At 34.5% G+C, this 10,849-nt stretch overlaps 1 long non-coding RNA gene across 1 annotated transcript in view; it reads right to left on the bottom strand.

Moving 5' to 3' along the window:
- Positions 1-764: 764 nt before the first annotated feature.
- The window catches only part of LOC140713041 (uncharacterized), a 40,276-nt gene continuing 30,191 nt past the window's right edge, over positions 765-10,849 (bottom strand). Inside the window, exon 3 of the long non-coding RNA XR_012094924.1 lies at positions 765-923. This is a non-coding gene — a long non-coding RNA (uncharacterized lncRNA). The remainder of the gene's footprint in view (positions 924-10,849) is intronic.

Raw genomic sequence — 10,849 nt, 5'->3', positions numbered from 1 at the left:
ATGGGAGTAAAGTGGCAATGCTTGGACCACTGTATGAAGCAAAATAAATTGTTACTCAGCGAAAGGAGAAAGGTCTCCTCTAATGCATCCAAGAACTTCTGCTTTCACAGTTCCTTGTATGGAAAGAGCATTAGAGGACTAAAAACCTTGCCAGGTTACCTGCAATTTGACAATACCAGGCTGTTTGTGGAGCTGCACTCTGAGGGGCTTTTAGCTTCCATATGAGGTTCATGACGGCTTTTTAAAAAGAATTGTTTTAGCTTTAGTCTATCAGTCCAGGTAACCCAGTGGTCTTCTATTCAAGGCTGAAAGTTCTGGAAATACAGCACCCCTTTGGCAACCATCAAAGAAGCTCCTAACAATATTAATATACTTAAAAATAGAAGAAAATTTCCCTTCCTATTTTTTTGAAACTCTATGGTGGCTCTGATTTATGAATATCTGATATGTCTTCTTGCCAGATAACACTCAAGGACGTGGATTATTATTTATTGCACAATCTAAAAATATTCTAGGCTACAGTAATTAAGATATAATTAAATATCAAGAATAACTTGACTAGAGCCAGAAAATTCGAAGTGAAGTAATTTTGTACCTTGGACCTGTCATTTATTTTTTTACTGTGAACTGTTATAACTCATGAGGTTTTTTTTTCAAAGAACAATTATTGTTGATTATTGTGTTCTCTTTTGGGAATTTTAAGGTGAGTCGTTTTATGCTGATAAATTTTTGTTGTCTTAAATTGAAGCCAGAAACTTGTCTTATTTTCATTTATTTGTTAAAAATAGCCTTTGTGTTTTGTATTCATCCTATTAGAAACATTGCTCCAACTGAAATGGCACAAACGTGCTGCTTTTGAAATTTTGAGGGTTGCCCTCTCCTGTATTTTAGGACTGGCCCAGATTCATTCTCACTCAGCAGTTCTGTGAAAAGAAAGAAAGAAAATTATCAGAATTATTTAAAAATATAGAACCCAACAGATTCAGATTGGATCTAACCTATTGTCAAAAAATTTCATTTAAAATTTATTTTTAGAAAATCAAGCATGTTTTCAAAAACCAATACTTTAAGCAAGGATTTGCTATTGTATGAATTATGGACAGACAGTGTGTCTCTCATTTCTGCTGATTGTGGTGGTATCAAATAAAAGGATGTTCTAATGAAGTCAAGATCGAAATCGTGGTATAGATTGAGATAAATGAAGCCATCTATATATTCTTTCACTTTGGAAACATTAGGGAAATACTAAAGGGTTGGTACTGAAGGAGATAACGGGGGAATAAAAAGGAAGAGCATTAGGAAACTATTGATCCAACCTGGCTGTGAGGCAATGGATTTATCATTAGTACCTGATTCTCCACAGCCCCTTGAGGGACCAAGGTAGGCCTCCTGACAAAGAATTCCCCTGGAAAAGGCTCAGAATTCTCAAAGTTAGTTCTCTGCCTTGCTTCATGGTCTTTTGCCTCTCTCTGTTTCCTAGACTCTGCATTGATGATTCTCTCCTAAATTCAGTGCAGTCTTCCCTTCTACTTGGATGATTTGTACCAATTGACTCTCTTAACTTTTGAACTATCACCCTATTCATTTGCTATTTTTACTACTTTTTGGTAAAAGGGTGCCTGCAGTGGACCACTTAAAAAAATGGCTTTTGGTTCCCAATCCTTGAAACCTCTTACCCTTAAACAGTGTTCTGGAAACTGTCATTCACTTAGGTGAGATTAACGGTTAACACATCCTTTTCCACCCACTTTATTCTAGGGCAGCACTTTTAGGTAGTTTAAGAAAAAGAAAAAAAGAAACACAACTGACTTTTAAATCGTCGTTTTTCTGTTAACACATAAAGTTAAAGGCAATTACTTTCTCTGTTTCTTTTTGTTTTCTTTTTAGAATAATCATAGGCATTAAGATGTGCTACATTAATGTAATTGTTTCAACTTACAGTTTATCAAATCAGCAAATGCAAGCTTTAAATCAGTGTCATTTTTTAGCCTTAAAATAAATTGTTCTCTGAATTTGGGCAGCTTATTTCTGGCAGTTTGCAGATGGACAGCCTCATGGCATTACTGAATGTATGCATTAGAACATAATTAGCTACATGTAAAGATAGGTTTAGCTCTTTCTAAATGGGTTAATCAGTTCTCACTGAATTCAGGGAAATATAAGGGAAATTCAATGCTCAATGTGTTTAGATATGTTGGCTTAGACTTTAAGTAAGCTGGATATAAATAAATACATACCCCAATGAGAACTACTTCTGTCATGTTCAGCCTTTCTATCAAGTTATCAAAGCATGAATATTGCCTGGTCGTATTCCAGGAGGCTCTTTGTTTTGATTTTGATTTGTTTTCATTTGTAATCTGGAGTTTTATGTTCGCATCATTAAGTAGATACCTTTTGTGGTGCACTGCTTTTGCAGGTGGGTTGTGAAAGGGCAGGACTCATTTACTTAGTTATTAGAATACCTTCGGTAAATGAGTTGTAAAATATAACACAATTAAAACCAGAAAACTGGGTTGCATCTCTGCCTTTCATTCCATACCCCAGGTGGCTGGGTTTTTTTGCTCCTTCTGCTCCAGGTGACATCTAAAGTTTCTGTCCCTCTAGGGCTTTGCCTGGGGTGTCTTTGTCTCTATCTTCTCTGTTAGGTGTCCTTATCTACTTGTATACCTTTAGACACTATCTATATGTTGATGGGGTTCCTTAATGTGTATATCTAGGACTGATCTCTCCCTTGTGTTCTATCTTCATCTGGATGTGTAATAAATGTCTCAAACTGAAAATAATAGGGGAAATAAAAAAGAAGATCAAACAGAACTTCCGATTACCTCTAAACCCAAATTTTCATGTGACTATCCCTCACTCCCCAGTCTTCTCAGTGTCAGTAGAAGGCACCACTATCGACCTAGACATCAGAAATTCTAGACATCATCTATTCTAGATGACTCTTTTTTCTTCAACCCCAATCCAATCAATTAGAGGTACAGTTGATTCTACCTTCTCTAAATAGATCGAATCCCTTCAGTTTAACTCTTCACTGCCACTCACCCAGTAGTCTAAACCTCCATGCTCGCTCTCCTGCATCACTGCAGTAACCTAACCAGTCTTCCTGCTTTCACCTGTGCCCCTCTTCAAAATTTTCCAAAGGTAAGCAGGGTCTTCCCAGACTCCTTATGTCTTTTTGTCTTTCACAATGTAATTATAAACATTTTTAAACATTCAGAAGTTTAAAGATAGACTAGTACAATGAATCCCTATGTACCCATCATTTGGACTGAATAATTATTTGCTCTAACTGTATCTTCATGTGCCTTTCTCCCCAAACATACCCTTAAATACTCTCAGATGAATTCCAGACATCATATTACTTTATTGGTAAATACTTCAGTATATATTGATGAAAGATAAAAACTCCTTAACAAGTTTATAACTACAAATATCTATTATGTTCAATTTTCTGTGAAAACCTTCAAATATTATTTTATAGTTTCAAGCAAGTTTCACACAGGTATTTGGCTGCTTACTTCTTAAATCTCTTTTTAATTTATATATTCCCCTTTCCTCTCTCTTCTTTTATCTTCCAACTTATCCGTTGAAGAGAGCTGCCGTTCAATCTGCAATCTGTTGTTCAGTTTGCTTCTGTCCTTCAATCTGCAGACCTCTTTCTGAATTGTCCTAATTGCATGCCTCCCAACATGGTGCCTTTTACCACTTTTACTCTGACCTAGTGATTTTCTGAAGCCTAGTGGTTACATTAGGGACTAGATAACCTTCACACTTATATTGTGGCAATAATAGTTCATAGGTGATGTTTGTATTTCCTAGTGTAACACTTCAAAAGGAACGTAATTTCTGATTGCATCATTCTTTTTGAGACATTAAAACCTGTTAGTAGGTTAAGGTATTGTTATCAGTTTGATGCACTCATCATAATGTTTCCATCCATAAATCAATTAGGAATTGTAGTTACTGTTCATATTTGTAGCCTGAATCTGTTTTTTTTTTTTCGTTGTTGTTGTTGAAGGTTGCAAATGCTTATATTCTAACTCTACATTCTTTCTTCACCTACTTTCTCGAAAATGTCCAAAGGGAAACACTTTCATCATCTAGTTGTTAATACTGAGATGAGTTTGTACAGGGAATTCAGGATAAATGAGAAATGTTTCCCCTTATTTACAGATTTTAGAAGAACAAATTGGTTTTTTAACACCTTTCATGGTGATTATATTTTTTATTATTGGGTATAACTATGAAATCATAGATTTTAAGATATGTATTTTAAACACTTATTCATTGCAGTTATTATTACAGCTGTTCAAAATATTTTTTATTTCTTTTTTCTTTTTTCTTTTAGCCACTGAGCTCCTCCAAATTGGCTTTGTCGATACTGAGCTTCAAATTGGCTTTGTCGATGTAACTCAGAGCCTTCCAACTTTCTCTGTTAAGATCTATGCTCTTCTTATGTATTTCTTGTCCAACACCTGGAAGCAGCTAGTTTTCCAAACACTCTGGCTTCTTTAAGAAGAATGTGATTTTTAAAGACCTTATTTTAAGACTAGAGATGCTTATGTCTACTGTGTTGGTCAGTGTTTCCAGACTTTTTCATTGGACAGAGCTTGGAAAAAAAGTGAAGATAAAAATATACCATGAGTTGATATTCAAATTTGATTCCAATATTAATTTGACTTCATAAATATTACATTTCCATATATTCTAGGGTGAGAACCTTGGATCCTAATAACAGTAGTATAAGTACTTTTTACGCATCCAGTGTGTGTGTGTACAAATGGTTTGCTTGCCAAATACAGACACACGTACATACACACTAGCTACAGAATAACAACATGATTAGAAAAAACAGTTTGAGATCTCTACAGTGTTTTTGTCCTTACCTTATATCCTACTGGATACGTAAGAATTACTGCATTTTAAAATTACTTGATATAATGCCTGTTTTGTGTGGTTTAGCCCCCCAATAGCAATTTCTTTCTTTTTTCTTTTTGGCTTTTCTTAAAGATTTATTTCTGCTTACATTTCATATAGTTTTTTTGTATGATTATAGGAGCATTTACGTGATTCCAAAATCAAAAGTATAAAATCAGGCGCAGTCATGGAAGTGTCCCTTCCAACCCATCCCATTCCCTCTAGTCTTCTCTTCTCCTTCTAGGTTACCTAATCCTTAAATTAGGTTTTGGTTTATTTTCTATTTTCAATATAAGAATATTTGTGTGCAGGGGTGTGCTTTTGTGATTTATGCCCTTTTTAAAGATAGTATACAGTATACACTTTTTTGCCACCTTCCTAGTTTACTTGATGGTATATACTATGTATCACTTAATAGCCGTTACAGAGCTGTTTCTCATTCCTTTTTATAGCTACATAGCACTCTCTTTTATGTATATGACATAATTAATTAAACCAGTCACCTATTTATGGATCTTTGGGATGTGTCTAGTCTTCTGCTTTATAAATATTGCTCTCTTCCCACTTGAAAACCTTCTATGGCTCCCTGTTGTTCTAAATAAAAATTCAAACAACTTTCCATGGCTTACACGGTCCTGCATATTGGGTTTCTCTGAATTCTTCAACCTCGACTCACCATTTTCTGTCTCATTATTCTTTATATTCTAACTTCTCTACACTTCTTTCCATTTGTCAGATACACCCAAGATTTATCTGTCTTTAGAGTTTTGCATTTGCTAGTCCCAGCAAATACTTTTCTCAGCACCTATTTTCATGACTGACATATTACACCCTTCACATTAGGGGAATTCAGATGCTACTGGCTCAGAAATATCTTCTGGAACAGTCCTACCTTAAGTGACACTACTGGTTATTCAAGCTAGTAACCTATTTATTTTTTTCACAACACATACCACAATCTGTAACAGCATATGACAGATCAAATTGTCTTTATTATATGACATCATATTGTGTTAGATTATTTGTTCATTTGATGTTTGTGCTCCTCACCTAAATCTCTTTCTGACTATTGAATCTTTCACATGCTGTATAGTGTCCGACACTATATAGTATGGGCTCAAAAAGCATTTGTTGAACTAATGATTGAGTGAGTCAATTAATAATACCAAGCATAAAATATGCTACAAATGAAAAAATACCTATAAAGCCTTAGCAGCTTAAAATCAAACAACCTGGCTCTTTTTGTATATTTCTGTAATGTACCAAAAATTACATGTCTTTCACAGTATGCCACGTGTCATGGAATTAATGTTTTGTTACCTCACTTGAGTGTTGTCATACCAGACTGTAGGATCTAAATTTTTTATTGTTTTAGGGATCAAGGCAATAACATTTATCTCTGATGTGTAACTCCAGTAAGCTGTGAGGCCTTTACATTTGTTTTGAGATTCTAGCTAAAGTTTTAACCATAAACCGCAGATCGTCGCCCACAAGTGAGAGAAGATATCAGACATATGGTTGTCCTAACTAGAGAAGTAGTGTTATTTCAGTTTTAGAGATGAAGACTGGACCTCAGAATTGGTAAGCAGGCTGAAAATGTGACATATTAAGTGACTTTGCTGGAATTCAATCTTACGAGTCCTTAATTCCAAATCTCATGTTTTGTGTCTGTATACACTGAATATGAAGACATAACTAAATAGGATTTTTATAATTTCTGGCCATGTAAAAATTTATAGCTTAATAAGAAACATTAAAAACTTTTATATAAAGTTATATTTGTATAGAGAAAAGTCACCCATTTTGGTGTATTTTCATCTACCTCTATTTACTTAGCCAGGAATGTTCTCAGACTCCATGACTCAGACACCTAAAATTTACTCATGTGATAAATTTTTGACACTCTCTACAGTGTTAAAAGTATTCATAAATACTCATAAGTTTTTGGCCTAGTTAAGTCTTATAACTAACTTAACTAGTTTTGAGATGTTTTCTTTGTTCTGTTACAAAACAGCCTACTCAGCACTACACCATCCTGACACTTGCTACATTGGTCAGTTTTCTTCCGCAGTTTCTTGTCAAACTGCCATTTCCCTCAACAGCCTCTGTTAGACTCTCCCCACCCCAAGCCTGCACTGCACACAAATGGCCTAAAATTCTAAATTGACAGAACCTTTAAATGGTCAGGCACATATATTTGTCATTATTACATCCATAGCGAAAATATCCAAAGCATAAAGATTATTTTAACAAAAGACTATGAAATTTACGTCATTTTAAAATCATACTCCCCCTTATTTCTGCATAAGGGAATGATATAGCTACCATTATGACTTCATGACATCACTTATTCTTTTGGTTGATTAGGACTTTTCTTAGAGGCAAATGTTGAAAACTGTCCTTATTTCACTGTATTTCTTAAACTTCTCTAATTGTCTATTACATGTCCACCTGGAAGATGTAATAAACATACAAATGCCCACACTTCATGCTTGGAGGAGTTGATTGGCCACAGTTGGAATGAACCCTGGGAGTCTGTATTTATAACAAACAGCCTGTGATTCTGATGCCAGGGCCAATTTGGGGTTGTCACAGGTGTAAATGCTCTACTGTTTACTTTCAGAATTCTTTGAAGGTGAGAAATATGTCTTTGTCAACTAAAGAATGTCTTAAAACTTAATTGTGCATATGAGTCACCTGGGAATGGTGTTAAAATGTAGGTTCTCATTCTGTAGGTCTGGGGCAGGGACTGAGAGTCTGCATTTCAGAAAAGCTCCCAGTTGATGCCAGTGTTGTTCATCTGTGAAACACAATTTGAGTGCCTCTCGTCTATATGGCTTTTAGAATAACCTTGGGACTTATATATATATGTGTGTGTGTGTGTGTGTGTGTGTGTGTGTGTGTGTACATATATATATACAGTTCAATTAAATCAGAATCTTTAAGAGGACATAAGATATTTAAAGTGATTCTCAGGTGATTCTAAATTCACAGTGATTCCATGTGTAACCAGGGTTCAAAACCAGTGTCCTAAATGAAAATGCAAGTGAGAAAGAAAACTAAAATTTCCCTTTTTTTAGTTACCAGACTTACAAAACTCATGCCACTTAAACTCCAGTTGTAGGCAAAGAAAGCTTAGGCTGCCTAAATGCATATTTTTATGCCAAGTAAAAATTTCTGTGAGTTCTTCTCTACCTTAAGTCCAGATTCCAGGATTCAGGCACCTACATTTGTGTGTGTGTATGTATGTTTGTGTGTGTGTGTGTTTGAAAAACTGCAAACGTTAAACTATAGTTATCATAATCCTCTTTTATGTATCATTGGTAGGTGAGTAATAGGGCAGATGTCTAGGGGCAGAGCCTTAATATTTGTGCCAGTGAATCAAGGACTTGAATTGCTGTCCATGGTCCTGGTGCTATGACCCATTTGTTTTCCTCAAATTTAGTTGTTAACAGGTTGTCAAAGACTTTTATTTATTTATGTTTTTACCTTATTGGCTGTTTCTCCATGCGCCTTTCTTACCTACATATGAAATAAGAGAATATTGTATTGCATATATTCTTAAAAGCACCAAACGAGAGGGAAACAGACCTAGAAATATCAGGATATCACAAAAGGTTGTTTAGAGTAAAAGCAAAATAGTACTATCATTTCTCCCTGTCAGCAGAGCATTTCATTATGTGGAATACAGTGACATAGGTAAACTTGAATATGCCATTGTATATTTTATTTTTCAAAAGATTATTCATAAGCTATTAACATATTTTTATAGCTGCCACTATTTATCAGAAAATTGCAGTTTTAATTTTTTTCTGTTCAAAAGTAAGTTCTTAAAAAGCAATTCAGAATTCTATTTTTGGACATGAGAATCCTGAACATGCCCTCCTACCACAAACCACTAGAAAACTGTAAAATAGAAGAAAGAACCATTCTCAAACATTGGAAACAGTTTAGGGCTGTTATCCATGATTTTTAAAAAAGGAATATGATGGGCAATATGATATTCCCAGATTTCTCCCTGGAGACGTAGTCTGGACCATGACCCAGAAAGGGGGCTCCCAAGCAGAGCACATCAGTCTTGCTAAAATGGGATAACAGCAGTTAAGAGCTTGGAGAGGCTAAGGTAGCTGGTGTTTGTAGGACAGAATATGACAAGAGGAGAGAGAAACACAGTAAAGGAGCTTCGTGGATCTGTGTAGGAGTCACCTTGAGTCTATTGCTGAATATTAATTTGCACTGGCTAGCACAAAATTTCATCAGACTGGTGAAGAATTACCAAGCATGTATAAGCTGAACACCTATCAGAGATCACACAGGAATGGGGGATATACAAGTTATAACAAGCCAGATTGGAGACAGTTTGTAGGCATACCTCAGGGCATTCAACATAGATTCCTGAAGGAGAATTCTTTAGAATTGGAATGAAGTAACACTAGAGGAAAGACATCTCTAGAACAACCACCACAAAGCAAAAATAAATAAATAAAAGGCCTCAAAAATATGAGACTGAGCCACAAATTACTTAACTGACTTCAAAGTAAATTGCAATATTATTTCAAAGAAGGCAACATATTTTTAACATGCAAATATGTAATTTTACAATATCTAGCATCCAATAAATTATTAATTAAGATCTAAAGAAGCAAGAAGAATATGCCCTATTTACCAGGAGAAAAATTCAACAATAAAAAGAGACTTAACAACAGTCATAATATTAGCAGACAATTTTAACCTAGTTATTATAAATATGCTCAAGAATTTGAAAATATAAAAAATAATGCAGAGATAAAAAATATAAAAAGCAAAATGAAAATTCTAGAGCTTACAAATGCAGTATCTAATTTTTTTAAAAAAATCAAATTATTTCCTAATATTCTTTACATCCTCTCACCATCCCACCTTGGAGACTTCAACTGAATGTTTGAAATGGTCCCACAGCTTACTGATGATGTTATCATTACTTTCATCATTTTTTCTTGCTGCTTTTCATTTTGGTAGTTTCTAAGGCTATGTGAGTCCACTACTTTTTCTTCTATAATGCTTAATCTTCTGTTCATCTCATCGATTGTACTTATCATTTCAAATGTCGTAGTTTTCATATACTGATGTTTTGAGTCTTTTAAGTATTTTCCATGTATCTCCTTAACTCTCCAATCTTTCCTTGAATATATGGAATACAGTTATAATTATCATTTTAATATTCTGATATATTAATTTTATCATATATCTTTACTTGGTTAGTTTCAATTGAGTATTTTTTTTCCTCCTCGTTGTAGGTCATATTATTTTGTTTCCTCTCATACCTTGATTGGATGGCAGACATTGTGAATTTTACCCTATTGGTTGTTGGATGCTTTTGTATTTTTTTTTAATTTTAAAATATGTAATTGACAAAGATTAAATATATTCAAAGTGTACAATGTGATGATAAGGTATACATATATATATATGTGTGTAAGGATTACCACAATCAAATTAATACATTCATCACCACTTATGCCTTACTTTAAATTCCCCAGAACTTGTTCATCTTACACCTGAATGTTTGTACTTTTTGACCAACATCTCCCCATGTTCTTTTCCTCCCATTCCCTGGCAATCACCCTTCTACTGTCTGCTTCTATGAGTTCAACATTTTCAGAGTCACGTATAAGTGATAATCACACAGGATTTATCTTTCTATGTCTGGCTTATTTCACTAAGTATAGTGTCTGCCGGGTTCAGACATGTGTTACAAATGGTTAGGATATACTTCTTTTTCATTATTGAATGATACTCCATTATGAATATGTACCACAATTTCTTTATCCACTGTACCATCAATCTTTATCTTTGGATGGAAAATTAGGTTGTTTCTACATTTTGGCTATTATGAATAATGCTGCAGTAAACATCAGGGTGCATACATCTCTTTGAGATCCTGATTTCA

This window comes from Chlorocebus sabaeus, chromosome 12, assembly GCF_047675955.1.
Source record: "Chlorocebus sabaeus isolate Y175 chromosome 12, mChlSab1.0.hap1, whole genome shotgun sequence".
NCBI lineage: Eukaryota > Metazoa > Chordata > Mammalia > Primates > Cercopithecidae > Chlorocebus > Chlorocebus sabaeus.
This window is presented reverse-complemented; position numbering and strand designations above follow the sequence as displayed.